General features: G+C 43.5%; 2 pseudogenes across 1 annotated transcript; both read right to left on the bottom strand.

Moving 5' to 3' along the window:
• Positions 1 to 1786: 1786 nt before the first annotated feature.
• Positions 1787 to 2571, bottom strand: LOC128574721 (exosome complex component CSL4-like; annotated as a pseudogene). Its single transcript, XR_008376842.1, has one exon. The product of XR_008376842.1 is annotated as an exosome complex component CSL4-like (transcript).
• Positions 2572 to 3447: 876 nt separating this feature from the next.
• On the bottom strand, positions 3448 to 4181 carry LOC128574560 (40S ribosomal protein S6-like; annotated as a pseudogene).
• Between the last annotated feature and the right edge of the window lie 1990 nt (positions 4182 to 6171).

Genomic DNA, 6171 nt, shown 5'->3' with positions numbered 1-6171 from the left:
TATATGGGGCTGGTGCCCTACCCACTGAGCCACAGGCACCACCCTGAACAGAGTTTTTTTTGTTTGTTTGTTTTTTGTAGAGACAGAGTTTCACTTTATGGCCCTAGGTAGAGTGCCATGGCATCACACAGCTCACAGCAACCTCCAACTCCTGGGCTTAAGCAATTCTCTTGCCTCAGCCTCCCAAGTACCTGGGACTACAGGCACCCACCACAACACCCGGCTATTTTTTCTGTTGTTGCAGTTTGGCCGGGGCCGGGTTTGAACCCGCCACCCTCAGTATATGGGGCTGGCACCTTACCGACTGAGCCACAGGTGCCACCCTGAACAGAGATTTTTCATGGCTCTTAGAGGAGTTTGACTTACGAGATGGAGAATTGAGTTTTAACACAAAAATGTCAAGTTTAAAGAAAATAAGGACATGATTTTCCATAATTATTTCTTTTTTTTTTTTTTTTTGTAGAGACAGAGTTTCACTTTATGGCTCTTGGTAGAGGGCCATGGCATCATATAGCTAACAGCAACCTCCAACTCCTGGGCTTAAGCGATTCTCTTGCCTCAGCCTACCGAGTAGCTGGGACTACAGGCGCCTGCCACAACGCCCGGCTATTTTTTGGTTGCAGTTCAGCCGGGGCCGGGTTTGAACCCGCCACCCTCGGTATATGGGGCTAGTGCCTTACCGACTGAGCCACAGGCACTGCCCGATTTTCCATAATTATTTCAACAGGCTGTTTTGACTTTCTAAATGGTCCATCCAGCTGAAGAACCAAAGATGATCCAAAATTTGATAATTTGGAGACCCCTGAATCTGCCAAGCTACCAGTCCCTTAAAAGAGGAAAGCTGATCCAGACCCCAGGCTTCGAGATTTATGATTCCACTTGGCTGAATCCAAAGCAGCAACATCAGGAGGATTGAGGGACTTCAACCTTAAACATGGGCGGCCACTCAGTCACGTCCTGTGTAGTTTTCCTACTGACAGACAGGAGTCCTGTGGGCAGACTTTGGGGTGGAGGGAATTGGAGGGAGGGGGCCTAGAAGCCAATTATCATTGTAGCTCAGCTGTGCATTTTTCAGCTTCAAGCATTTTTACCCACATTAGCTAATTAACTGACAGTTTGTCCAAGTGGAGATGAGGAATGATAGGAGACAGCAAGCTCATGCCTGATCACGCTTGCAGGGTCTGCAGGGGACTGATAACGTGACTGTAGCACTAGGGCCAGAGTGCTTGTGTATTTGGACAAGGGCTAATGGACAGGAGCTAATTGACAGGCTCTTGGGCTGGTGTGCATGATGGTCAGCTGGCTTGTCTGTGACAGTGTGATAAATGCTCCATTCAGTCCAGGGACAGTTATGGCTCAGAGAGACCCACTCAGACCCTGTTACTGATCTGATGACAAGTTCACGGGGTATTAGCTGCTTTGCCACAGATGTCTTCTCTAGAGAACTGTTTCTGTGTCTAGGAGACTGAACAAGATTTTTCATGGTCAGAAATGTCCCATATGATTTCTTTTTTAAGCAGGAAACTTTCATATCAAAACCCAGCCAGGGATAAATTCCTATTATTCATTATTTATCTCCTCTATGAAAAAACAGAAAGAAAATGCACATTTACAGAAGTGTGTCAGCACAGCTCATAGTAACTTAGTATAGGCATTGATGGTTTCACATTTTATTTATTATTTTTTTAGAGATAGAGTCTCTCTTGGTCACCCAGTCTGGAGCATCATAGTGCGATCATAGCTCATTACAGACTTTTTTTTTTTTTTTCTGAAATCACAGTTTTACTGCTGGTGACTCCAAAACACAAGTTGTTACAATTCAAGAGAATGAAATCCACTGAAAGGTTGACAAGAAAAATGTTCCACCTACTGAGTAAGTTTCTAGCCTATTCTTCTAGACGTGGTTGCTTGCTGATCCTAAGTATTTGAATAAAGACAATGGCATCTTGGTGTTATTTTCACATACATACTCTTAAAACAGCTTATCTCCCTCCACGGGGTAAAACGTGGATTCTTAGGTCTGCAAGAATTCAGGCTGTACTCGGGCCACTTTCCAGAACTCTTTAATGTGGGTCTTAGGACACTGCATCTCACACCAGCTGATGGGAACCATCTGGACACCTGACTCACTGTGGGCTACCACCACTCCTAGCTCATTTTCGGCAGTGGTCAGCAAGTAGTTGGACTGTGCATCACCTAGGGAGATCACTTTGGCCAAAACAATGTCACCTGGGTGGAAACTTTTATAAATTTCAACCTTGTCTTTTTCAGTTGCTCGGACATCTTCTTTGCGGATTGTTCCTCGAAATGAGTTCTTAAGTGGTGTGGACCCCACGTATAGGATGTGTACTTTAGCAAAGCGTGAATTGATGCTAGAGACCTTACAGGTAACAATAGCTCCCACGTCTGGCAGTAATTGAGACTCTGTTTCTCTCATCACAGACACCACAGGAAGCGCGCCGTTCTCGCTGCTCCTCGTCAGGCAGCGGCAAGCGACGAAAAGATGTAGCAGTGCCGGGTGTAGGTTCCGCTGCCCGGGCTGCCCTCCTCTAAGTTACACAGACGTTCGCCTCACGGGTGGCGCCATGACGGCCACTGTCCCCTCATTACAGACTTGATCTCTTCCTGTCTCAGCCTTCCTAGTAGCCGGGACTATAGGCGTGTGCCACCATACCTGGCTAATTTTTCATTATTTATTTATTTATTTTTGTTGAGATAGAGTTTCACTATGTCGCCCTTGGTAGAGGGTTGTGGCATCATAGCTCACAGCAAACCGTTGGGCTTAAGCAATTCTCTTGCCTCAGCCTCCCAAGTAGCTGGGACTATTGGCACCTGCCACAACGCCTCGCTATATTTTTTGTTGTAATTGTCATTATTGTTTGACAGGCCTGGGCCAGGCTTGCACCCACCAGCCTCAGTGCACGTGGCCAGCACCCTACCCACAGAGCTACAGGTGCCAAGCCATAGCTAATTTTTTAAATGTATTATGGAGATGGGCTCTCACTGTGTTGCCCAGGCTGGTCTCAAACTCTTGGCTTCAAGTGATCCTCTTGGCTCAGCCTCTCAAAGTGATTGTGTGAGTCACTGCACCTGGCCTATAGTTTCACATTTTAAAATTCACATTTTATAGGGCAGCGCCTGTGGCTCAGTTGGTGGAATGCCGGCCCCATATACTGAGGGTGGAGGGTTCAAACCCGGCCCCTGCCATACTGCAACAAAAAATAGCCAGGTGTTGTGGCAGGCACCTGTAGTTGGGAGGTTGCTGTGAGCTGTGTGACGCCACGGCACTCTACCAAGGGCGATAAGGTGAGACTCTGTCTCTAAAAAAAAAAAAAAAAATTCACATTTTATGATTTACATAAGTAAAATGTACTGTTTTTAAATTTTTATTTCAAAATATATTCTTTTTTTTGGAGATATATGATCTCATTTATTATTCAAAAAATCTTATTTTTGACTGGATTCAGACTTGTAAGTGGAAGCTCTCAGAGAGGACAGCCTGCGTCTCTTGGCAATCCGTTCCTGGCGCTTTTCTTTGGCCTCCTTCATTCTCTTGGCCAAAAGTTTAGCGTATTTGGTAGCCTCTTCCTTATGTTTCTTAGTACGCTGTTTCTTTAGAACAATATGCCAGTGTTTCTGTGGCAAGACACATGAAGTCACAAGATGCTGAATATTGAGTGCTTTGGTCCTGGGTTTCTCACCTTCATTTAAGGGCTTTCTCACAATGTATTGGTGAACATCATGTTCTTTAGACAGACTGAAAAGTTTGTGGATTCTGCTAGCTCTTTTGGGCCCCAGATACCCAGGTACCATAGTGTCCATCAGTCCAGGGATATCCTTCTCTGCCTTTTTTTTTTTACATTAACCAAGTTGAGAACGCTCAGATTGGGATCCACAGCGCAACCCTGAACAGATTTGCACTTCCTTTCTCCAATTCCCCTTGGTCTATAACAGGAACTCCCCTTACTCAGCAGCAGGAGGACCTGGCCAGGGGTCAAGACACCCTGCTTGTCATTTCCACCACTGATTTGGACCCCATAACCCTTCCATTCTTCACCCATAGTGTCAGCAGCAACTTCTGTGGCCATATGCTTCTCATAGAAAATGTGAAGTTTGCATTCATCATCCACTTCAATGAGTTTCTGGCAGCCAGTGGTTTGGAAGGAGATGTTCAGCTTCATTGTGAAATATCTGATCGCCTATGAGGCACCATGGAAAAGAGCCAAAATATGCTCTTTTTTGAATACATTATTTTAGGTCTAGAACAGGGTTCAACAAATTTTACTGTAAAGAGTTAGGAAGTAAATACTTTAGACTTTGTGGAATGCAGCTTCTGTCATACTCAACTCTGCTTTAGGGGTGTCAGACATCCATAGACAATACATAAGTGAATGAGCATGATTTTATTTATGGACATTGAAATTCAAATTTATATACTTTTCACAAAATATTTTGTGTGTGATTTTTTTTACAAATCATTAAAAAATGTGGATACCATTCTTGGTTTGTGGGCCATACAAAGAGAGGTGGGTGAGTTAAATTTGGCCCTTACACTGTTGTTTTCTTTTTTTTTTCTTCCTTTTTGCAGTTTTTGGTCAGGGCTGGGTTTGAACCCACCACCTCCGGCATATGGGGCCAGCGCTCTACTCCTTTGAGCCACAGGCGCTGCTCTAAACAAGTTTTTGTGTGAATATAAATCTTTATTTTCCTTGAACTTCCTTCCACCTATCTGTGGAATTTATGGATTGTATTGTATGTTTAATTTTATAGTAAAATTCCAAATTGCCAAATTGTTTTTCAAAGTGGCTGCACCATTTTATATTCCTGCCATACATGGCATATGAGAGTTGCATTTACTCCACATTCTACTAGCACTTGGTATTGTCAATTTTTTTTTTAATTTTATCAATTCTAATATAATAGTGTCTTATTGTGTTTTTAATTTACATTTCCCTAATGATTAAAGGTTTTGAGTATCTTTTTTTTTTTTTTGAGACAGAGTCTCCCTATGTTGCCCTCAATAGAGTGCCGTGGCGTCACAGCTCTTTTACTGTACTATCCACATATCTGCTTTGGTGAAGTATCCATATTTTTGCCTATTTTTAATTGGGTGAATTGTATTATTATTATTTTTTTTTTGGAGGCAGAGTCTTACTATGTGCCCTTGGTAGAGTGCCGTGGTGTCACAGCTCATAGCAACTTTAAACTCTTGGGCTTAAGCGATTCTCTTGCCTTAGCCTCCCAAGTAACTGGGACTACAGGTGCCCACCACAACTCCCAGCTATTTTTGTTGTTGTTGTTGTTGTTGCAGTTGTCATTGTTTAGCTGACCCGAGCTGGGTTCAAACCCGCCAGCCTGGGTGTATGTAGCCTACTCTCTGAGCTATGAGTGCCACCCTTGTATTCTTATTTTTAAGTTCTTTATATATTCTGGATACAAGTCCTTTGTTGATATGTGAATTGCAAATACGTCTCCCAGTCCATACCTTTTCTTTTATTCTCTTGACAATAACTTCTGCAAGCAGTTTTTAAACATCAATCAAATCCATTTTATTAATTTTTTTCTTTTATGGATTGTACATTTGTGTCTTATCCAAGAAACCTTTGCCTAGTCCAAGGTCAAAAAGATTTTCTCCTATGTTTTCTTCTAGAGTTTTATAGCTTTGGATTTCACAGTTAGGTCTTTGATCCATTCTTTTTTCTTTTGAGACAGAGTCTCATTTTGTTGCCCTTGGTAGAGTGCTGTGGCATCATAGCTCACAACAACATCAAATTCTTGGGCTATGTGATTCTCTTGCCTCTGCCTCCCAAGTAGATGGGACAACAGGCGCCCCCACAATGCCTGGCTAGTTTTAGAGAGAGGGGCTCGCTCTTGCTCAGGCTGGTCTCGAACAGGAGACCTCAGGCAATCCACCCACCTCGGTCTCCTAGAGTGCTGGGATTATAGGCATGAGCCACCACATTCAGCCTTTTTTTTGTTTGTTTTGAGACAGAATCTCAAGCTGTCACCCTGGGTAGAGTGCCATGATGTCATAACTCACAGCAACCTCCAACTCTTGGGTTAAAGCGAGCCACTTGCCTCAGTTTTTTCTATTTTTGGTAGAGATGGGGTCTCGTTTTTGCTCAGGCTGGTCTTGAACTTGTGAGCTCAAGCAATCCACCCAACTAGGTC

The sequence above is a fragment of the Nycticebus coucang genome, chromosome 22 (assembly GCF_027406575.1).
Source record: "Nycticebus coucang isolate mNycCou1 chromosome 22, mNycCou1.pri, whole genome shotgun sequence".
NCBI classification, from domain to species: domain Eukaryota; kingdom Metazoa; phylum Chordata; class Mammalia; order Primates; family Lorisidae; genus Nycticebus; species Nycticebus coucang.
The sequence above is the reverse complement of the archived record's forward strand: the minus strand, read 5'-3'. Positions and strand labels throughout refer to the sequence as shown.